Raw genomic sequence first — 26,113 nt, 5'->3', positions numbered from 1 at the left:
GTCCTTGTCTTTAAGTAAGTTGCAGAGAAGCCATGTGTAAAGTTTATGTATTAGTTAATTATAAATTATATGCTTAAAAAAAGAGTTGATTATATGTGCTTAAAATTCCTTAAATATAGAAATAGAATATTGTTTTTTATATTATTGGGCCGGTCCTTGGCGGGTTCCTTCTTTTAAGGGTTGGTCGCCATCCTTTATAAGAAAACAAGCCCGACCCTCATCAAGCTGCCCAGATGCAGTCTTAATATGCCTAACCGGGATCCATTCCTTTTCACTTGTTCAAGATAACATGATTTACTTTAAAACAATTCAGTTGACCAGTTAAAGATAACATAAACCCACTTCAGCCTAATTGTAGTTAAATGTTATTGCTCATTACTGTAGTAAAACTTCGCTTTTTTTTTATCATTTTGTTTTTAGTCGAGTGGTAATGACCCATATTTTTTTGTAAGAGATTGAGAGTTCAATTCTCTGGGTTTCTTTGTAAGAGGTTGAGAGTTCAATTCTCTGGGTGGCAACCAGAGTCGACTCTACCTTGAAGGGAGTGGGGTCCTGTGACCCCACTAGTGGAAAAAAATTTTATACGATGTATACTTCAAATTGTACAGGACACCACTAAATTTAAGTATAGGACCTCATATATTTTTAAAATTTGTGTTTTTTAGAGGTAAATAACCACTAAAGTACCCTTCAAATATAATTAGTCTTAGAAAAAAAATTTAGGACCCCATTGGCATTTCATCCTAGAATCGCCACTGGTGGCAACATTGCACACATTATATTCGTTGATCTTGAATTTCACCCAAGGTCGCCTTTCGCGCATCGCGTTACGGGGGCAGTGAGGAGAGGGGTTTTACCGGTCATGTCATCGGATTGGTCCGGTTTTTCTCCAGGGCAGCAGTTGGGAGCGGGTTAGGCAACTGCGGGAGATAATCATGTAGGGGTCCGTTTAGCCCCCCGTGATCCCAAACTCCTGTTCAAATAAAAAAAACTTACTTTTTACTTTATTATTCAAAAAATTTTTCTTTAGTATTAGTTGGCACAACTCTATATAGTGTCTTGATGTTGATGCTATTTCAAGTCTACAATGGTGGTTGTGACAAACTCTTATATTTACTTTATTTTTAATTTTTTTAAATTTTCCTAATCATTAGTTAGCACAACTATATAAGGTATGTTGATGCTAGTGCATGTCTACACGTTGTTGTTTGTTAACAGTAGTAATAGTTACCCAAAAGCAACCTGTTGGTGTCAATTTCTTTACAAAAAGCACCCAATCCAAAATATGTTTTTTGAGATGAATTTGTTTAAACCATTTTGGAAATTCTTGAAAATATTTAGCTAATTATTGAAACTTATACCGAATGATTATCCTTCTATACATTTTTAGGATGTTAGCTACTCAGTGCTCACTTGCTACAATAACTCAATAAGTATGCAAGTTTGTAAATTAAGCATGGTTGAAGGGTAGGCATCATGAATTTGATCAATTTCAAAATTTCCTAATAATGACAGTATTTTACATTGAAATGCTTACCATTTTAGTCGTCTCTATTAACGCAGTGGCGGAGCCACATGTAACTTAGGGTGGTCAAATGACACCATCGAAAAGAATTTGATATGTAGTAGTTTACAACTTAAGTCTGTAGAAGTTTATGGATTCTCAGAAATTGACCCCATCCTTCATCCCACTTTAATAAGACACAACACTCAAGAGAAGTTAATATATTTAATAGTACGATATATTTTTGTATTTGGTTATGGGATTGGAAACCCGAAGCACAATTGTTTATTACTATACACAATCCAATTACTCCGTATTACTTTAATACGGAGACACGGAGTAATACAAATACAAATTTTTGTTGTTCGTGTGTTACAAACTTGGAGTTTATTTATATTCATACAAATTATACTTTGCCGAAGTTGATTCGTCAATCTTCATCTATTAGCGATCCAGGGCCGCATAGAATCGTAAATCCCCATTAAAATTTATAGGGTTATTAATTTTAAGTTTTGTGTTTAATTGTGCAGTTTGATAAATCTAATTTACTTGATATTATCATGATACTTTTCCGGCAAGAAAAGTAGGGCCTACGAATAGTCGTTTTGTACTTAATCATAGTTTTTAAGCGAGAAAACCACCTATGAACGAGTACATTGCCTCCCCATAGAGGGTAAACATCAGGTAATCGAGCCCCCGAGCGTTTTACGACAATATATTTCGATGTTATTTTGTGACACCAACCAGTTGTAATCCTGGCTCCGCCACTGTATTAACGTGTGTATATATAAATTATATTACACTGATGTTCATTCATTCATTTATCAACCATTATTAATGTCATACTTGGTGATGATGCAGTCAGGTGTCTCTGCTTTTCGCAGGATTTCAATCATAGGGAAGTCATGTTTACAGTCACCGAGCTTGTTGGGTTCACGTACTAATAGTAATGGTGTCAGACCAGCAATCACAAGTCTTCAAAGGCGTGATCATTCTACTATTCACACCTTTAAGGTCATTTTAATATCATCTTCTTATTATCTTTTGATCACATATTTTTTTACCAAAAAAAAAAAAAAAAAAAAAAGAAGAAGAAATTAATTTGATGACCATGTTTTAGCCTCAGGCAATGCACAAGGAAGACGAAAGACGATTTCCACCTCAACACCAGCATTCGCAGCCTGGAAAAGAATATCTCATGAATCCTCTTCCTCAATACGCCAACCCGAATTACAAGGGTTCTGGCAAACTCCGTGTAATAACCATTTATTTTTATTTACTATTTCATGGTATTTTTTTTTTGGGAACATCAAACACACACACCTTTTTTGTCTACAATGGGACTCGAACTCACAACCTGATGAGTTTCGTTGATACAGCAGACCAAAAGCCCTTTGATTTTCATGGTAGTTGTTATGACAATCTATCCCGACAAAAAATAAAAATGATAGAGGGTTATAGCAAGGGTGGATCTATTATGTAACCACTGGTAGCATGGGCTAACAGTAAAATAAGCGATATACTGTAAAAAATCTTGGGTTTTAACTAGTGATATCATTGGATTGTGTAAAATTTTTTGAGTGACACCATTGGATAGTGTAAAAAATTTTAAGCTTTTAACTAGTGACACATGTGACTACGATTCCTAGATCCACCATTGGTTTATAGATATATTAGATGCATATGAAACAAAATTTCTATATTTACGATAATAGGCATATGAAACAAATTAACTATCTATAATTTTAATTTGGGTCAAGTCATAAAAATTTTGTTCCTTGGTTCAGGGTAAGGTGGCATTGGTGACAGGTGGAGATTCGGGTATTTGAAGGTCCGTTTGTTACCATTTTGCTAAAGAGGGTGCGACAATTCTAATGACCCGTCCTAATTCATCCGAACAAATACATTACATTTGGTTACATCGCGATGTACTTGACATCTATATGATACATTTTACAAACATTGCATTCGTTTTTAAAAGACAAACTTTCATTACATCGAAAGTTGACGGCATGCATACCATTTCATAATATATCCAACTATAATTGACTTAATAATAATCTTGATGAACTTAACGACTCGAATGCTATGTCTTTTGAAATATGTCATGAATGACTCCAAGTAATATCTCTAATATGAGAAAATGCACAGCGAAAGATTTCTTTCATACCTGAGAATAAACATGCTTAGTGTCAACCAAAAGGTTGGTGAGTTCATTAGTTTATCATAATCAATCATTTCCATCATTTTAATAGACCACAAGATTTTCATTTCTATTTCTCATAAATATACGTCCCATGCATAGAGACAAAAATCATTCATATGGATTGAACACCTGGTAACCGACCTTAACAAGATGCATATAGAATATCCCCATCATTTCGGGACTCCCTTCGGACATGATAAATTCGAAGTACTAAAGCATCCGGTACTTTGGATGGGGCTTGTTGGGCCCAATAGATCTATCTTTAGGATTCGCGTCAATTAGGGTGTCTGTTCCCTAATTCTTAGATTACCAGACTAAAAATGGGCATATTCGGTTTAATAATCCAGCCATAGAATGTAGTTTCATTTACTTGTGTCTATTTCGTAAAACAGTTATAAAAGCAGCGCATGTATTCTCAGTCCCAAAAATATATATTGCAAAAGCATTTAAAAATGGAGCAAATGAAACTCACTATCCAATATTTTGTAGTAAAAATATTCATACGACGAAACTGAACAATGAAGGGTTGGCCTCGGATTCACGAACCTATATCATTTGTATATTTATTAATATTCATAGATGTAATTGAACACACATATATATAAATATATTAGTTATATCATTTTTATGTTAATATATATATATATATATATATATATATATATATATATATATGTTTTATATGTTCATTTTGTATAAAAAAATATTGAATTTTATTATGTTATATGTATTAAATACATATATCGTTTGTTTGTTAAAACTAGTATTTGTAATAATACTAAAATGATATTTGTAATGGTAAAATGATAATATTGACAATACTTAATATTACTAATAAAAATAATAATGTTAATAATTCTATTAGTGATAATGATAATGCTAAAAACGAACATATATTTCATAGCATTATCCCTCAAGAAAGACAAGCTTTTAGTTGCAATTGTTCTATTTACAAGTGATATTCGTTTAAATAATAAAAGGTGAAGACAAAAGACAGATTCGAAGAATTGAAGACGCAAACGACCAAAAAGCTCAAAAGTACAAAGTACAATCAAAGTGGTTCAAATTATTGATGAGAAACGTCTCAAAATTACAAGAGTACAAGAAGCGAAACGCAAAATACAAGATATTAAATTGTACGCAAGGACGTTCGAAAAACCGGAACCGGGACCAAAGTCAACTCTCAACGCTCGACGCAACGGACTAAAAATTACAAGTCAACTATGCACATAAATATAATATAATATTTAAATAATTCTTAAAATTATTTATATATTATATTTATTTATAAAAAACCGTCGGCAGAAGAAACAAGCTCATGTGAGTTGGAAAAGCATGCCATGCGATCGCATGGCCTGACAGTTTTAAAACCATGCGATCACATGGAGGCCTTTTTCTGGCCACATGCCTATAAAAGGCAGGCTTTGCACGAACCTAAAACACATCTTTTTCTCTTCTCATTCATACGTAAAGAGATATATATATATATATATATATATATATATATATATATATATATATATATATATATATATATATATATATATATATATATATATATATATATATATATATTATATTTTAATTTTAATTTTAATTTTAAATTCTAATAATAAGGGTATGTTAGCGAATGTTGTAAGGGTGTAAGTTGAAATTCTGTCCGTGTAACGCTACGCTATTTTTAATCACTGTAAGTTATGGTTAATGTTATTTTTAAATTAATGTCTCGTAGCTAAGTTATTATTATGCTTATTTAATGCCGAAATAATCATGATATTGGGCTAAATACTAAAATTGGGTAATTGGGCTTTGTACCATAATTGGGGTTTGGACAAAAGAACGACACTTGTGGAAATTAGACTATGGGCTATTAATGGGTTTTATATTAACTAAACGATACCTCGTTAATTTAATATATAGACTTATAATTTTACGTATTTATATATAACCACATACGCTTGACTGGGTACGGTGGGCGGGATATCTATAAATACCAATAATTGTTCATTTTACCGGACACGGAACTGGATTAATAGTTAATAGACTTATTGAAACAGGGGTGGATTACATTCAAGGGTAATTGGTGTAATTGTTAACAAAATAGTAAAACCTTGGTTTACACGCAGTCGATAACCTGGTGTATTCATTAAACAAAGTATTAAGACCTTGTTACAATTCGAATCCCCAATTAGTTGGAATATTTGACATCGGGAATAAGAATAATTTGACGAAGACTTTCGCACTTTATGATTATGACTGATGGACTATTATGGACAAATCCGTATGGACATATCGAATAATCCAGGACAAAGGACAATTAACCCATGAGAATAAACTAAAAATCAACACGTCAAACATCATGATTATGGAAGTTTAAATAAGCATAATTCTTTTATTTCATATTTAATTGCACTTTTAATTATCGCACTTTTATTTATTGCCATTGTATTTAATTGCACTTTTAATTATCGTACTTTTTAATTATCGCACTTTTATTTATCGCAATTTCATTATCGTTATTTACTTTACGCTTTAAATTAAGTTATATTTATTTTTAATATTTTACATTAGGTTTTAACTGCGACTAAAAGTTTTAAAATCGACAAACCGGTCATTAAACGGTAAAAACCCCCCCTTTTATAATAATAATATTACTTATATATATATTTGTATTTTTGTAAGATTAAAACTAATATAGCGTTAAGCTTGTTTAATTTTCCCTGTGGAACGAACCGGACTTACTAAAAACTACACTACTGTACGATTAGGTACACTGCCTATAAGTGTTGTAGCAAGGTTTAGGTATATCCATTATATAAATAAATAAATATCTTGTGTAAAATTGTATCGTATTTAATAGTATTTCGTTGTAAAAATAATACTATTTCCTAGTACACCTCGCAAAAACATCAAGTATTTTTGGCGCTGCTGCCGGGGAGAGCTAAAACGCCGAAAGCGCAACGCTAAATATATATAAAAAAAATTTAGTTTACTTTTGTAAAAATACGTTTTTGTAAAAATACTTTTTTGTAAAAATACGTTTTAATACAAAAATATAAATTGAAAAACAAAATATTTATATATTTTTAATAGTTTGTTATATATATATATAAAATTATAAAGTTTCTTTATTTTTATTTTTATTTTTAAAATACAAGTTTTTATTTATTTATATCATTATTTATTAAAACAGAAAAAAAAATAAACACTCGAGGCCCGGTACTGTAGCAGCCCAAAGCCTGGCCCGAAATCCTTATCCATGCGATCGCATGGATTTTTAACGTGAGGACCATGCGATCGCATGGCCCTGTCTGACACGCCACAGTAAACCCTAAATCGCATTAATTACGGAGTATATTATAATTATTATTATTATAACCCTAATTAGGTTTAGATTATTTAATTATTTAGTATTATTTTTAATTAGTTTGTTTTATTTAGTTTATTTAGTTTTATAAATTATATAAAAATTAATACTTTTATAAAATAAATAATATAAAAATAATATTTTTATAAAATTGTACTTTTTGCAACCTTAAGTTTATTTTTATATTTTGTATCTTTTTATTTGTTTTTAGCGTAATATTTGTATTTTTCGCTCGTATTTAGTTTTAAGTCATAGTATTTGCCATAGTTATTTTTATTTCTAGGCTTTGCCGTAAAATCCCTTAAGTGCTTTTTCTTTAGACTAAGATTTAGGTGCTTTAGAATTTTGCGACGCCATTTTTTTTATTTTAGTACCTTTTTAAGTTATTGCCATTGGGATATAGTTTTTCTTTTAAGCTTTAATATTTTTAGACGCAACTTTTAATTCTTAGTTTTTTAGTTCCTTTTTAAGTTTCGACGCGCTACTTCCTTATTTTTATTTTTAGACGCCTATTATTTTCCGACCTTTTATTTTTTGACGTTTTTCGACGTGCTCTTTTTCTTTCTTATTTCTCACCGATCTAGTTTTTAGGACTTAGATTTTTTCTATTTCTTATCTAAAATTTCTTTAAATTTCAACGAAAAATTATTTTAAGCGGTTAAATTGATAGACATCCAAATTTTCTGCTTCGTAGTAATAGTTGAATTTGTTAGTGGCTGAGTTGTGAGCTTCCGATTTAAAGGGTTCTGGCTCCCTGCTGCATCTATTGGCTATTCGAAACGTGGGCAAAAGCAGAAAAGTCTATTAATTTGATAACTTAAATAATTTTTATCTTTTATAACTAATAGGATATTCAGTGAATGCACCGAGCAAAACGTTCACCACCTTTTGTACGTTCACCACCTGTAACTCGATCAAGACATCTAGCAAATATTGTCGCCGTTGATTTTTCTTTAGAATCGTCATCTAGTCGAACAAGTACTCCAATTCAAATTTCCGATAATCCATTTTTTGAACCCGACCTCACAATTGAGAATCCGGAGAATATTCAGGGACAATTCAGAGAGCCTGAACCATTAATCTTTCCTCCGGAACCACCAATCATTCAAACAGAGATTGTTGAGGAACCAACCATTAAATCAGAATCCTATAGTGATTCAGATTCAACAAATTTAATTATGGAGAATCTGGAACCTCTAAGTATGGAAGACTGAATGAGAGCTAAACAGACTGGCCAAGGTCACGCAATTACTCAACCAGACATTAATGCACCAGATTATGAAATCAAAGGACAAATTCTACACATGGTGACAAATCAATGCCAATTTAGTGGTGCGCCGAAGGAAGATCCAAATGAACATCTTCGTACCTTTAATAGGATCTGTACACTATTTAAAATCCGAGAAGTGGAGGATGAACAGATATATCTCATGTTATTTCCCTGGACTTTAAAGGGAGAAGCCAAAGATTGGTTAGAATCGTTACCTGAAGGGGCGATTGATACATGGGACGTTTTAGTTAAAAATTTTCTTAAACAATTCTTTCCGGCATCTAAAGCCGTGAGACTTTAAGGAGAAATTGTTACGTTCACACAAAAGCCAAATGAAACTTTATATGAGGCTTGGACAAGATTTGGAAAGTTATTGAGTGGATGTCCACAACATGGTTTAGACACTTGTCAAATAGTACAAATATTCTACCAAGGATGCGACATCACTACAAGAAAAGACATCGATATAGCAGCTGGTGGTTCCATTATGAAGAAAACAGCAACTGACGCTTACAAAATTATTGATAACACTGATTCCCACTCACATGAGTGGCATCAAGAAAAAGATATCTTTAGATCATCTAAAGCAGCTAGAGCCGATTCTAGCCATGACTTAGATTCTATTTCTGCAAAGATAGATGTTGTCGAGAGACGAATGGAAAAGATGACTAAGGATATACACTCAATACGAATTAGTTGTGAGCAATGTGGAGGACCACATTTAACAAAAGATTGTCTCAGTATTGAACTAACAATGGAACAAAGGGAGAATGTTTCATACATAAACCAAAGGCCTGGAAATAATTATCAGAATAATTATCAACCGCCAAGACCAATTTACAATCAAAATCAGAATTATAATCGAAATGTTCCATACAACAACCAACAAGGTCCTAGCAATCAACAAGTATCCAACAATACTTACAATAAGCAAAGACCTAATTTTCAAAATAAACCACCACAAATCGATGATAAAAAGCCAAATTTAGAAGATATGATGTCGAAGCTAGTTGAATCTCAAACTCAATTTTTCACATCTCAGAAACAAACCAATGAACAAAATGCTCAAGCATTTAGAAATCAACAAGATTCTATTCAAAATTTGGAACAAGAAGTGAGCAACCTAGCAAGGTTGATAGGTGAAAGAAAACCGGGAAGTCTACCTAGTGATACAAATGCTAACCCTCGGAATGAAACAGCTAAAGCCATTACCACGAGAAGTGGTATTACACTTAAACCACCTGAAATACCTGTAATTTCTGATGAAGCTATTCCTACTCCACAAGAACCACAATCTGATCAAGATAAGGAAAAAGAACCGGTAGTTGAAAAGGTTAATGAAGATAACACAGTTAAGGCTAAACCTTATGTTAAACCATACCAACCACCACTTCCTTACCCGAGTAAAATGAGAAAAGAGAAACTTGAAGCCGAGCAATCCAAATTCTTGGATATGTTTAAACAGATAAATGTAAATCTTCCTTTCATTGATGTGATTTCAGGAATGCCTAGTTATGCTAAATTCTTGAAAGATCTAATCACGAATAGAAAGAAAATGGAAGAACTCTCGGCTGTTACTATGAATGTTAATCGTTCTGCAGTGCTGTTGAATAAGATACCAGAAAAATTATCAGATCCAGGAAGTTTCACAATTCCATGTTTTCTGGGAAGTCTTAGTTCAATAGAAGCATTGGCAGACTTAGGTGCTAGTATAAATTTAATGCCATATTCATTATACGCTAAACTAGACCTTGGAGAATTGAAACTAACACGAATAAGCATATAACTAGCCGATAGATCAGCAAAATATCCTAGAGGGATAATGGAGAACATGCTAGTTAAAGTTGGTACTTTAGTATTTCCAGTAGATTTTGTTATTCTGGATATGGAAGAAGATTCTCTAGTACCTCTCATTTTAGGAAGACCATTCTTAAACACGGCTAAAGCAATAATAGACGTGTTCGGTAAGAAACTGACCCTAAGTATAGAGGACGAGAGTGTTACCTTTTCAGTTGATAGAGCCATGCAACAACCGCAATCTGCAGATGATACATGTTATTATATTCAAACTATAGATTCACATGCAGAATTGTTAGAAGAATTTCCAGAATTACAAGGAACAGGAGAATGTTCTTTAGGAGAAAGAACTGAACTAATTGATGAAACTGAAATGTTAGCTACACTTATGGCTAATGGATATGAACCAACAACAGAAGAAATTCAAATGCTAAAAGAAGAAGACAGATATCGATATAAATCATCGATAGAAGAACCACCGACATTAGAATTAAAGCCACTTCCAAACCATTTGGAATACGCTTATTTACATGGTGAATCTAAATTACCTGTAATAATATCGTCTTCTCTTACTAAAAATGAAAAATCTCAACTCATTTCTGTGCTAAAAGCTCATAAACCAGCTATTGCATGGAAAATTCATGATATTAAAGGAATAAGTCCTTCGTATTGCACACATAAATTCCTTATGAAAGAAGGTCATAAAACGTATGTGCAACGCCAACGAAGACTAAATCCTAATATGCAAGATGTTGTTAAGAAAGAAATTATTAAACTGCTAGATGCAGGTTTAATTTATCCAATTTCTGATAGTCCATGGGTAAGCCCAGTTCAATGCGTACCTAAGAAGGGTGGCATGACTGTCATCACAAATGAGAAAAATGAGCTTATTCCTACTAGGAGTGTAACAGGATGGCGTGTTTGTATTGATTATAGAAAATTAAATGACGCCACCAGAAAAGATCACTTTCCCTTACCTTTCATTGATCAAATGTTAGAAAGATTAGCCGAAAATAGTTACTATTGTTTTCTTGATGGTTTTTCTGGATACTTTCAAATTCCAATAGCACCCGAGGATTAAGAGAAAACCACATTCACGTGCCCTTATGGTACTTTTACTTACAAACGCATACCATTTGGACTTTGCAACGCCCCTGCAACCTTTCAAAGGTGCATGATGGCAATTTTTCACGACATGATAGAAGAATGCATGGAAGTTTTCATGGATGACTTTTCAGTCTTCGGTGATACATTTAAATCGTGTCTAGTTAATCTTGAACGAATGCTTATTAGATGCGAACAATCAAATCTAGTACTTAATTGGGAGAAATGCCATTTCATGGTTAAAGAAGGCATCGTTCTTGGTCATAAAATTTCAAAGGAAGGAATTGAAGTGGATAGAGCTAAAGTAGATGTAATTGCTAAACTTCCACATCCCACCAATGTTAGAGGAGTTAGGAGTTTTCTAGGGCATGCCGGTTTTTACCGACGTTTCATAAAAGATTTTTCTAAAATTGCCACTCCTATGAATAAACTCCTAGAAAAGGATGCTCCATTCATCTTTTCAGATGAATGCATAAAATCTTTTAATATTCTTAAAGAAAAACTCACTAATGCGCCGATCATGATAACTCCAAATTGGAATCTACCATTCGAACTTATGTGCGATGCAATTGATTTTGCAATGGGAGCCGTTTTAGGACAAAGGATTGAAAAATAATTTCAACCTATATATTATGCTAGTAAGACGTTACAAGGAGCACAAATGAATTACAAGACTACTGAAAAAGAACTCCTTGCTATTGTCTTTGCTTTTGACAAATTTCGTTCATATCTCGTTCTAGCTAAAACGGTGGTCTATACCAACCATTCTGCTCTTAGATACCTATTTTTGAAACAAGATGCCAAACCAAGATTAATCCGTTGGATCTTACTCTTACAAGAGTTCGATATTGAAATCCGAGATAAAAAGGAAGCAGAAAATCTCGCCGCTGATCATCTTTCTCGTCTTGAAAATCCCGAATTAGAAGTTCTAAATGAATCGACCATACAAGACAACTTTCCTGATGAATATCTATTGAAGATAGATTATAATAAAATTCCATGGTTTGCAGACTATGCAAACTACTTAGTATGTGGATTCCTTGAAAAAGGATTATCGTACCAAAAACGAAAGAAATTCTTTAGTGATATAAAACACTATTTCTGGGAAGATCCACATTTGTTTAAAAGTTGTCCCGATGGAATAATACGCCGATGTGTATTCGGAGATGAAGCTAGTCAAATCTTAAACCATTGTCATACAGGACCAACAGGAGGGCATTATGGGCCTCAGCTCACAGCAAGAAAAGTTTACGATTGTGGATTCTATTGGCCTACAATTTTCAAAGACGCACACCTTCTTTGCAAATTATGTGATGCTTGTCAAAGGACTGGAAAAATAAGTCAACGTGATGAAATGCCACAAAATGTCATTCAAGTATGTGAAGTATTTGGCATTTAGGGTATTGACTTTATGGGTCCATTTCCAAAATCTCATAATAATCTCTACATTCTCGTTGCCATTGATTATGTATCTAAATGGGCGGAAGTACAAGCTCTCCCAACTAACGATGCACTAGTTGTAGTCAACTTTTTAAAACGTCTTTTTGCAAGGTTTGGAACACCGAAAGCTTTAATAAGTGATCGGGGTACTCATTTTTGTAACAATCAACTTGAGAAAGTTCTCAAAAGATATGGAGTAACTCATAAAATCTCCACTGCTTATCATCCACAAACAAGTGGACAAGTTGAAAATACCAACCGAGCTTTAAAACGTATTCTAGAGAAAACCGTAGGATCAAATCCGAAGGAATGGTCCATGAAATTGGAGGATGCACTCTGGGCTTTTAGAACAGCCTACAAAACTCCAATTGGAACCACACCTTTTAAACTCGTTTACGGAAAAGCATGTCATCTTCTAGTAGAAATTGAACACAAAACATTTTGGGCTTTGAAGACATGTAATCTTGATTTACATGAAGCTGGACGTCTACGGTTAAGCCAACTAAACGAATTAGAAGAATTGAGACATGAAGCATACGAAAATTCGTTAATCTATAAGGAAAGAATGAAGAAATGGCATGATAAAAGAATCAGAAGTTCAAAAGAATTTAAAGAAGGAGACAGAGTTCTTCTTTTCAATTCACGATTCAAGCTATTTCTTGGAAAATTGAAATCAAGATGGTCTGGACCATTTATAGTCAAAAGAGTTTTCCCATACGGAACAATAGAGTTAATAAATTCAAATGGAATTGAATTTAAAGTTAATGATCACAGAGTTAAACATTACGTACATGATCCGATGGAAGTTGACAACGAAGTTAATCACAATTTCAACTCCACAGCTAACTAAGTGTGGGGAGAATCAAGTCTTTAAAGGATAATATATATTTCTGTTAGAGTTAGATATTCTGTTTTCGTGTAGTTCTCGAGAATGGAATCCGAATGGTCTTTCCCTAGCAGACCCTAAAGAACTAGTCTTCTCCCCCCATTCTGAATTTTTATTTTTTTTAGGTTATACGAGATGAAGACTTCCTGTGAACTAAACCATGGTCTAATGCTACACGCTATAATAACTAAACGGAATAATGACACCCTTCCAAGTGAATTGGTATCATTAATCAGAGGTAAATTAGATGGAGTAAGAAAAGAATCCAGGAACGAAAATAATAAGTTACAGTTTGGCAAAGGAAAACCAAAATCCGCAGCGAAAAGAAGAGCACGACACCTTGAAAGATGTCACAAATGCGGAAAATGGTCACACGAAGGTAAATGTTCAAATAATCAAACATATTCAAATACCAAATTCGTTACTTTATGCAGAGATGGACCGTTCATATGTTTCGAAGAAAAAATGTTGAATGCTCGAGGTTACGCCTATGTAGCTATGGAAAACCAATTAGTCCGACTATCTTATGAGTGGGCTAAAGCAGGTCACTAAGAATTCTATTTCACAGGTAAGTATGTACAGTTTTTATGTTTATTTTTATTGCTTTTAACCTTTTGATAATAAACGCTAAATCGTTCTCTATAAAGTATTAAATTGGTATTCAATAAAATTAGGTTTTGCGACCGAAATTATTGACATCATGCAAAAATTTATTACATCACTGCGAAATTTACCGTTTATTCTTAAGGTATAAATATCTTTAATCAATCAACCCAAAATATTTCAGAAATTCGTCAGGAGTAAAACTAGGTAATATAGCCGAAATTACTTTACCGAAAAGAGGGGCATATATTTTTGATAATATTTAATTGATTAAAGTGGGATAAAAGACCAAAAAGATTTTTAATTTTATTTTTACCATGTTTTTAAAATTAATATTTAAAAATTAAATTAATATTGTGAGCTTTTTAAAATCAATATATTTAAGTTTGTAAATATTTGAAAAATTAATATTTTTAATATAAGTTTGTATGTATAAAAACAAAAATATAATAAAAGTTTGGTGTGAATTTATAATTTTCATAATATGAATTTTTAATTTTATGCAATTTTAAATTTAAGTTTGGTGTGAATTTAAAAACAAAAATTTACTTTATTTTGTTAAGTTAAAAATATGATTTTTAAAATTCGTCGTGAGTTGAAAACTAGGTCGTTGAACCAAAATTGCTCTACCCAAGGGAGGGACGAGAACTTTTATTATCATTATTTTTAATCTTATTGAATTAAAGTATGCCAAAAACATTAAAAAACCCAAAAACCTTTGCTTTTAAAACTGCGCTTAAAATTGACAAATTTTAAAATTTTGTCGAGGGACGGACTAGGACATCGATCCGAAACGCCTTCAATCCTAAAAAGAAACAAAATTTTAAAATTAATTACTTATTTGTTTTAAAAAGTGTAAGGTTTTTATAAAAAAAAAAAAATACAGACCCCATGCGATCGCATGGGGTTTGCACTTGGAACCCATGCGATCGCATGGGGACCAAATGCTGGTCAGGATCAAAAGGCCAGCGAGCCTGCTCTCTGTCACTCCACACAACACACACACATATATGAAAATATACACATATTATCACCAAAAATCATCATTTTAACACCAAAATTCACCAAATTTCATCCTACAATCCGCTACAATCATGCCTAGGTTCGGTTTCTTCAATAAAAAGGTAAAAATTACACCCCTAAACTCTTAAAATTTCTAGTTTTTGTGATAATTACCAATATTTTACCTAATGCAATTTTGTTAATTTCTAGTGTAATTAGAGTTAAATTGTTAGTATTTTATGCATGTATAACCTAGATTGATGCTAATTAACATGATTTGAAGCCAAAAACTTCAAATTTTTTAGAAATCTAGGGTTTGTGTTCTTGAGCAATTTGGGGCTTTTTGATATAAACAGGTTATGGCCGATTTTTGTCATGAATTATTGCTAAATTAAGTAGTGTAACATATTTAGGTAGCTAAATGATCCAAACATTGATCCTAAACATGATTTTTGGAGATTAAAGTGGACTTTTTAGGTCCAAAATTCATGAACTTGATTAATTTGATATAATTGCCATTTGAGACTTGTTTAATTGCTAGTAAAGGTTGTTTTAACATGTTATTTAAGTTAAATGCTTATGAACTTTGTATACATTTTCATATGTGCTTATTTGAAAAAGTGTAGAATTGTAAAAAATGTGAAAATGTGTATAAGTTTAATTTTGATTGAACATGTTATTGTGGTTAATTTAAATTGTTATTTTGCTAACACTAATGCATATTTGGATGCACAAATTTTATGTTTAATGTGTTTTGCAAAAAACTGATACTGCTGGTGCTTCATCATCATCTCGACAACCACAACAGGAACCTGAACCAGAATATGAGCCGCAATACGAGCCAGAACCCGAACAAGAACCACAACAGGAACAACAACATCAGCCTGATCAACATGTACATTATTATGATCCGCTACAGTTTGGTAATGAATTCATAGTAGTTCCGATGCATCCGCCAGTAGAATACCCAACGATTCCTGAACACACGTTGCATCTTAATCTGAGATTCGACAGAAGCTGGAGAGATTACCCGGCATATCAAAGTAATAAATTCAAATTAGTAACGAAAGATGTAGAGGTGCCTAGGGTAATTGATTGGGATCCTTTGAAAAGGGTCCAACTAGCTGACCGTGTTAGACTGCTACTGATTCAAAGGTATGGCAGTTCTCCTTTTACTGATTGGGAACGCTTATTCACTATTCGTAGGCCTGTATATAAGGAATGGTGTGTTGAGCTGATGAGTACTATAGCATTAAATGTAGTTGTAGATAGATTAGATGATAGAAGTTTTCTTAGGTTTATTCTTGGCCGTAGGATGTACAGGATGTCCATGCTGGACATGGCCAGGGCTTTGCAGATATATACGCCCGCTGAATTGCTACTACCGAATTGTATGAATTTGATTTATCGTGGTGAAAGGGTAGATAGGAATTTTGATGTGAACGCAGTCTGGAGGCGTATGTCAGATTATAATGTTTTTGGGCGGGCAGGAACACATACCTACGAAAAACAAATGTGATGTAACAACAAGACGGAATGAACAAATGATGTGCACCATTTATCATTCAGCAAACAAAAGCCAATATGTTTGGAAACTTTGGTAAAATTTAATCATTTTTCTACGCTAAACACCCTCAATAATTTAAATTGTTACTGATTTCTTGCAAATGAGGGCATTGCAAGATCTTAAGTGTGGGAAGGGGTTAAATTCTTTCGGATTTTTAAAATTTTAACTTATACACTTGGTTACCATTAAAAATACTAGTAACGCAGTAGTTGTATTAGAATCTAGTGCTCTCTGATGATAAAGAACAGCCCTAGTCTTATATACTGACTACCCAATTCTAGTATAATTTTCAAAATTTTCAAATAAATGAACTCAAAATCATGTTTATACATATTTATGAGCGATAAAACTAGGTGTTAAACACCGAAATTATTGTTACCTCGGAAAGGACATAAATTGAGAAACAACTCAAAATGTTAGAATTCATTTAAAATGGAATAGAGGACAATAAAAAGGCAAAGAAAGGAAAATAAAAGCCAAGTGTGGGAAAAATTTACCAAGTTATTTTGAACATATATCACATATTTTTGTTCAAATAACTGAAGATACTTTTGTTTTGGACAAAATTAAATGTTTTACCCGAAAAACTGTAATATATTTGAAAAAAAGATGGATCTACACGATGAATCAATTCCATCATTAAAAGGAAGTAAAGTCTTCCGAAAAAGACACGCGCTTCTTGATTTAGGTCATGAAGTTGTCATCCAGACCAGCTGTAGGTTGACGAAAAATCTAGAAAAGTCATCACTAAAATCAGCAGAAAATCCACGGACCTCAGCATCAAACAGGGTCGCCAAGTGATCAGACTTATCCTAACGATGAGAGGATCTGTCTCGTAAAATGGGGAGGACGCTGTGCAAATTAGCTGGATAAGACTAATGAATCAGACCCCCAGAAAGGATAATCTCCTTAAAAGATCAAAAATCAGCTTTTAAGACTGATATTACTCAATCCTTGAGATTGACCTTAAAGATTGAGAATTACAAACTCATGGAATTCGATGATATCTAAACTCGAGCTTGAACGAGAAAATATTTTGATCAAAATTACAAACCGATTTGTTTTCTAAAAACCCATTTTCAATGCGTTCATTACCATTGAACGTAAAATCCTAGGAATTCACCTGGAATTCATTAGGTCACCTGAACCAAATCGGGTGTCAACCGTAAGAACGGTGGTTGCATAGCATGGTCAAAGACGGGACCTTGTGCCAGACCGAAGAAAAACTATAGGGTGAGCTTTACTATTGCTCCTATCAAGGATAGTAATTGCATCCGACACGTTATAGACCATAATTAAAAGCATGTCAGGGGACATTGCCTTAACAGTTGCTTGTTCAACGCTTTCCTTTACAACCGGACGGTAGTTTACCGAAAGGTAATATACGGAGCAAGTATACTGGACGTGTTGCTTTCCCAATACAAGGTTAGCAAGTGGGTGACACAAAACTGCAAGTTTTGAGCTAAAATTTTCAAATCTGAAACCCACCAAACCCACAAAAACAATTTGCAAACACCGGTGAAGGGTTATTCCGGAAAACTTATTTAGGGTAAAAGCTAGATTTAATTTTCAAAAGATCAAATGTTTTCATAAAGATCCAATTTCCTTAAAGGATCTAAATTTTTATAGTCATGTGGGACTGTAAACCACATCGTTACTACCATTGTTGATACCGCCGTATAGAAATCACTAATGTACAAAGTGTGAAGAATAAAGAAGTGATTCAAGTATTTTTATTTCAAGACTATATTGCTTGAGGACAAGCAACGCTCAAGTGTGGGAATATTTGATAATGCTAAAAACGAACATATATTTCATAGCATTATTCCTCAAGAAAGACAAGCTTTTAGTTGCAATTGTTCTATTTACAAGTGATATTCGTTTAAATAATAAAAGGTGAAGACAAAAGACAGATTCGACGAATTGAAGACGCAAACGACCAAAAAGCTCAAAAGTACAAAGTACAATCAAAGTGGTTCAAATTATTGATGAGAAACGTCTCAAAATTACAAGAGTACAAGAAGCAAAACGCAAAATACAAGATATTAAATTGTACGCAAGGACGTTCGAAAAACCGGAACCGGGATCAAAGTCAACTCTCAACGCTCGACGCAACGGACTAAAAATTTCAAGTCAACTATGCACATAAATATAATATAATATTTAAATAATTCTTAAAATTATTTATATATTATATTTATTTATAAAAAACCGTCAGCAGAAGAAACAAGCTCATGTGAGCTGGAAAAGTAGGCCATGCGATCGCATAGCCTGGCAGTTATAAAACCATGTGATCGCATGGAGGCCTTTTTCTGGCCACATGCCTATAAAAGGCAGGCTTTGTACGAATCTAAAACACATCTTTTTCTCTTCTCATTCATACGTAAAGATATATATATATATATATATATATATATTATATTTTAATTTTAATTTTAATTTTAAATTCTAATAATAAGGGTATGTTAGCGAATGTTGTAAGGGTGTAAGTCGAAATTCTGTCCGCGTAACGCTACGCTATTTTTAATCACTGTAAGTTATGGTTAATGTTATTTTTAAATTAATGTCTCGTAGCTAAGTTATTATTATGCTTATTTAATGCCGAAATAATCATGATGTTGGACTAAATACTAAAATTGGGTAATTGGACTTTGTACCATAATTGGGGTTTGGACAAAAGAACGACACTTGTGGAAATTAGACTATGGGCTATTAATGGGCTTTATATTAACTAAACGATACCTCGTTAATTTAATATATAGACTTATAATTTGACGTATTTATATATAACCACATACGCTTGACTGGGTACGGTGGGCGGGATATCTATAAATACCAATAATTGTTCATTTTACCGGACACGGAACTGGATTAATAGTTAATAGACTTGTTGAAACAGGGGTGGATTACATTCAAGGGTAATTGGTGTAATTGTTAACAAAGTAGTAAAACCTTGGTTTACACGCAGTCGATAACCTGGTGTATTCATTAAACAAAGTATTAAGACCTTGTTACAATTCGAATCCCCAATTAGTTGGAATATTTGACTTCGGGAATAAGAATAATTTGACGAAGACTTTCGCACTTTATGATTATGACTGATGGACTATTATGGACAAATCCGTATGGACATATCGAATAATCCAGGACAAAGGACAATTAACCCATGGAAATAAACTAAAAATCAACACGTCAAACATCATGATTATGGAAGTTTAAATAAGCATAATTCTTTTATTTCATATTTAATTGCACTTTTAATTATCGCACTTTTATTTATTGTCATTGTATTTAATTGCACTTTTAATTATCGTACTTTTTAATTATAGCAATTTTATTTTATCGCACTTTTATTTATCGCAATTTCATTATCATTATTTACTTTACGCTTTAAATTAAGTTATATTTATTTTTAATATTTTACATTAGGTTTTAACTGCGACTAAAAGTTTTAAAATCGACAAACCGGTCATTAAACGGTAAAAACCCCCCCTTTTATAATAATAATATTACTTATATATATATTTGTATTTTTATAAGATTAAAACTAATATAGCGTTAAGCTTGTTTAATTTTCCCTGTGAAACGAACCGGACTTACTAAAAACTACACTACTGTACGATTAGGTACACTGCCTATAAGTGTTGTAGCAAGGTTTAGGTATATCCATTATATAAATAAATAAATATCTTGTGTAAAATTGTATCGTATTTAATAGTATTTCGTTGTAAAAATAATACTATTTCCTAGTACACCTCACAAAAACATCAGATAAATATAATGATATTGATAATAAAAAAAATGTAAAGCTATTAATTTTACTATTACTGATAGTTATGATAATGATTTTAGTAATTATATAATAATACTCATTAACAATACTACTTATAATGATATTAATAGAAGTAATAATATAATTGTAGTGATAATAATAATATTAATAAAAGTAATAAATATGATAATGTTAATAATAATAATGATAATATTTATAACAATACTTATGTTAATAATAATAATACTATCATTCATAAAATGATACTAATACTAATATTAATGAAAATAATAATAATTTTTTTTATTATTTTCTTAATAATAATAATAATAATAATATTCATAAGTGTATCTAATGTTATAATAATGATAATAAATGATAACTTTTATATATACACTTATATTAGTAATAATAATAATAATAATAATAATAATAATAATAACAATAATTATAATACTAGTGATAATTAATATACTTAATAGTAATAAAAATAATTAATAATCAATCAAAATAATAACAACAACAACAACAACAACAACAACAACAACAATAATAATAATAATAATAATAATAATAATAATAATAATAATAATAATAAAAATATTAATAAAAATAATAATAATAATAATAATAATAATAATAATAATAATAATAGTAAATGAGTATACCCTTAGAAAAATGTCCTCTAAAAAAAACAATTGCCCATGACGGGGCTCGAACCCACGACCTCCCGCTAACCCAAAACACCCTCCAACCATTCCTCCATATCCGTTTTGTTGAGTTAATTCACCATCAAATTATATACAACCCATATTTTTCTATTTTCTTAAAAACCACATATAACACCTCTGGCCCAACACAGATACATGGCCCAACACAATACACGGCCCAATCAAAGTACAATCTCGGCCCACAGTAGTTTAAAAGCTCTTGGTCCAACTTGTTAAGTAGTCTTTGATCTAGTAATTTAAATAAATCACGACTGGTGCATAATCGAATAACATTTGTAGGGTTAAACAAATAAATAAAAAAAATCATAGTGGCAGACAAGGACTCGTTTCATCTTCATCACCTAACCTCGCCTATTATCTTCATTCGATTAACACTACTGTAACATCACCCTAAACATCATCATTATTCATCATCACTATCTTAACCATAACCATCATCTTTTTTTATTACGCCCCATCTCCTCCATTATGTGAACGTAGGTTTAACAGGAACCAGGGAACGGGAGTATATCAATAGGTTGTTGATGGGTTGTGTGGTGGTGATAGAGTTTCCCGGTGGGTTGTGGTTTACAGAAAAAAATATTGGTGGCGGTCTGAGGGTTGAAGAGAGAAAAAAATATATAAAGTAGCAATTGTATTGTTGCAGGTTCGATGGTTGGCTTGGTGGTTCGATGAAATAAGAATAGCAGTTGTAGCTGCAGCTGTTCACGATTAATTGTAGCAGAAGTATATTAGCAGCAACCCGTGGCGGTTGTTTGTGGTTTCAACAAAATCAAAATAGGAGAGAGAGAATATATGTAAAGAGGGAGAGAAATAGCTAGTGGTTGTTGATGGTGATTAGTGATGGAGGTTGTGAGGTGTCGAAGTGGTGATACAAGATGGTTTAGGGTGATGATCGGTGATGGTTAGATCGAGTGTTTTCATAGAGATAGAAGACGGCCGATTGAATGTCAGGTGATGGTTAAATGGAGATGAGGTGGTTTTCAAAGAAGATGGTGTTGGTCTTATGACTAAAACAGAAGCACATAGGTCATAGAAATAGTGGGTTATGAAAATATATACGATGGTGGTTCGAGTGGGGTTTCACCGGACAGAAATATGTGAGAGAAATAGAGAAAGAGAGGGAAAGAAGGTGGCGGTTGTGTTTGCCGGAGGTGGTGGTGATTCTTGGTCACTAAACAGCAGCCATATCGAGAAGTTTGTTTGGGTAGAGGTGGTTATGGATTTGGTGATGGTGACGGTTAATCACAAAACAGAAAAACAACTAGGTAGATGGTTTCGGTTAACAAGCGGTTTTGATATACGATGATGATGGTAACCAAAATAGGAAACAAGAAGTTGTAGTAAGTTCGAGTAGTTTATGGTGAGGGTCTAATGGTGATAGTTAGATTGTAAATTTTTAGTTGTCTTTGATTGTGTGAATCATTTATGATTTAATGGAAATTGGAAAGTGGAGATGGCAAGTGGTGATTGTGGTTGTAGAATGGTGGTTAAAAGGATGAAGGTGATGATCATGAATCTTAGATATATATATATTTGTAGATGATCATGCTTATGTATATGTATATGTATATGCATATGAATATGTAATATGTATGAATATATATAAGGGAATGAGATATAAGTCAGTGTTAACAAAAGTAAAACAATAATCTAAAATTATAATATAAGTTGCAAGTGGGTTTTTACATTTGATAGAAGAAACGGAGAATGAAATTGGTGACTCCTAGTGATGGAGATTTTCCATGCATATATATAACTATTTTATGTATGGTATGTAGCGACCCAACCAAATCGTCATTGACGGCGCCGCTACTTAGGTCCCGTTGCGTGGTCATAGTCTCTATATGAGACGCGTTTGACCAAAATTATGTCGCATTCATTTGAAACGTGCATGACTTGCAAAGTTTAGTTCACCAAACGGATCGACACCAAGTTTAAGTTTACAAAAGTAGTAAAGTACAAATGAAATATCTTGCGACATAATTAGTTTAAAATCACAGTTGCTATAAATAGCGTAAGTATGTAAACAATATGTTTGAATCCAAAGGTGCTATCACTAGCGTATGCATGTATGTATGCTTGACTCCAAGCAAGAAATCAGAGTGTATGCATGTATGCTTGACCCCAAGCAAGTATGAATGTACGCGGAAGCATGTATCAAATAGCCATGTATGAACCTGAGAAACATATAGAAAACTGTCAACGAAAAACGTTGGTGAAATCATAGGTGTATTAGTAAATGTTATATTTTGAACCACAAGATTTAGTATTTCCATAAATTGATCATCCAAAAGTTGCATTCCAAAAGTTGGTTCGCGAGCACCCAATTATCAAGACTTAACGTTTCCTTCCATAGAACCCCATCACAATAGTGTTAGAACATACACTGTTTCCCGAAAATATATTTCATCCGTAGACGGTAGCGAACCGTCCGTAATGAGGGTTTGTCAAACCCGTATGGCCACACAATATAAGTTCTCGCTTACACCCTGCAAGTGTAACTAATGATAATCGAATTGAGGATTTTTGTTCTAACTCGCTGTGGAATGTTTGTTTTCCTTGTACTTGTGTTCAAAGTATAAAAGTATGTAGTATAAAACTATATATGTTTCTCATCCCATAATTTAAAAGTATAAAAGTTGTTGAAAGATGGGACTATGATCTCACCTCGAGTGCACGAGTATAAAAGTACTTCAACAAGTAAATGTGTGCATGAAAGTTGCTTAGCCTTGACCTAAACAAGTAAGTTATATCAATTAACCGGTTACGACACAAGGTCGGGTGAAATGTGTTCAATTAGTCCTATGGCTCGTTACGACTCGATTAAGTATAGCATGTGAATCACGTTGTCAAGTTTCATACAAGAAACAAGTATAAAAGCATGTTAGAATGATTGTATAAAAGTTTGGTTAAGTTTGACTAAAAGTCAAACTTGGTCAAAGTCAACGAAAAAGTCAACACGTTCGGGTTCGGTCCCGAACTATTTTTCTGAGGTTTTTATTCATATATAAGCATTTTAGAACAAGTTTCATGTGAATCGGAGGTCGGTAGCTAGTCAAACATTTCGCGTGAAATGTGACAAAGTGAGTAGAATCTGGCCAGGCGATTCTGCGCGCCGCGCGGGGGTGTGGCGCGCCGCGCCACTACCTGGCCAGAGAATTCTGGTCAGTTTTTCCAAGTGTGCACGAACCAAAACCTTTTCCAACCAAATTCTTGACCCGCAAACACTTATAATGCCTATCATATATCGTCGAAAAGGTATTTTGACGAGGAATACAACTAACCATATATCATCAATCAAAAACATCATTTACAATAACTGAAAACTCGTCAATTGATCAAGAAAGGTTTATTTTCAAAGTTTCAAGTTCGTAAAACGTATTTTATGATTCGGGAATCCAATTTACACATACGATATGCCGTTTTGAAGGTAATGCAGCATACATTACTACTAAACACTAACAATTAACACTCCATGGCATTTAAGCATCCAAAAGTTCATGTCAAGAACTATCAAACCCTAGTCAAACATCACAAAATCATTAATCGGGTTTTTGAAGTTTTCTTAATCAACCTACACATCCAAATGTGGCTAATGATACTAGTAACACAATTAAAACATGCACTTTAACAATCTAACAACATTAACTCATCCAAAATCAAGGATTAAGCAAACCCATTTCAAAAACTCAAACTAGTTACTCCAAACCACAAATCGAGCAAACAAAACATATATTCATGTTACACACGAGCCATAGACACTAACTAACACAATTTCAAGTATATAAAACGAATTTAGAGAAATTTAGTGTTTTAGAAATGTTACCCAAAATGGATGAAATTGGTACCAAATCGAAGAGGATGATGAGAGGATCACGAATATGTAATTTGTTTTGAAGTTTGCTTCACGATCCGAATTTAGATGATGAATTATGTTTGTGTTCTTGAGAGAAAAAAGAAAGAAAGAGAGAGAGAGAGAGAGGGATTGAATGGTGGTGATTGGGGTGGACTAGTTGACCTAGTCAACTAGTTTGCCCCGTGTCAATTTTAGTCCCTCGAGTTTAGAAGCGGGTGCGGGATTTAACCGATCGAATATTTTTAAAACGCAAGTTAACGAGAGATGTTGTAATCGAGTAACGGGATTATCAAGAACACTAGTTAATGAAGTGTACAAATATAGGTGACGAGAGATGTCATTAAAAAAAAAGAGACGGTGTTAAAATAAATTTAACGGAAAAACGCGGGATGTTACATTATCCACGCCTCAAAAGAAATTTCGTCCCGAAATTTAGTTGGAAGTGGTAGTTGTTGAATCTTCCTCGAGATCTTGTGTTGACAATTCTACGAATGAGGGAGAAGTACGTCCTAGGGTATTTCAACGAACTTCGACGGTCGGGATTTTTACGTTGGATTGAAGTTTGGTTTCACGATTCATGGTTTCAACCGGTCCTCCTAGGAATGAAGTTTATCGTCGATAGTAAGCTTATCGAAAAGGAATGACAAGTTCTTGTTTCGCAAAACACGTCTTTGAGTTGATACCTCGAATGTAGGATAAACGGAGACCCAAAATGAGTCGGAAAAGTCTAAACGGCTAGCGACGGGTCCAAAACACCCCAAGAATTTAAAGGATCAAAATATCGCGGATTTAGCTTCCTACGTTTTCCCGAAACGGATTGCACCTTCCCAAGGTGCGACTCTTAACGTGACGTGGTTTCCCACGTGGAATTTGAAATGTTTACGTCTAACAGCGGCGTAGCTCTTGGTGATTACGAGTCGCGTAGGGTTTTACCTGAATATAAATAAATTTTCTCGGTTGCTCATGAATAACCTCGGCCCCGGTGAATTGATCATCGTTTACTTG

The 26,113-nt window shown here is 33.1% G+C and overlaps 1 pseudogene; it reads left to right on the top strand.

Annotated features, from left to right (window-relative positions):
* Positions 1-2,341: 2,341 nt before the first annotated feature.
* LOC139871314 (glucose and ribitol dehydrogenase-like) overlaps positions 2,342-26,113 on the top strand; it is a 42,117-nt pseudogene continuing 18,345 nt past the window's right edge.

This window comes from Rutidosis leptorrhynchoides, chromosome 10 (assembly GCF_046630445.1).
Source record: "Rutidosis leptorrhynchoides isolate AG116_Rl617_1_P2 chromosome 10, CSIRO_AGI_Rlap_v1, whole genome shotgun sequence".
Taxonomy (NCBI): Eukaryota; Viridiplantae; Streptophyta; class Magnoliopsida; order Asterales; family Asteraceae; genus Rutidosis; species Rutidosis leptorrhynchoides.
The sequence above is the reverse complement of the archived record's forward strand: the minus strand, read 5'-3'. Positions and strand labels throughout refer to the sequence as shown.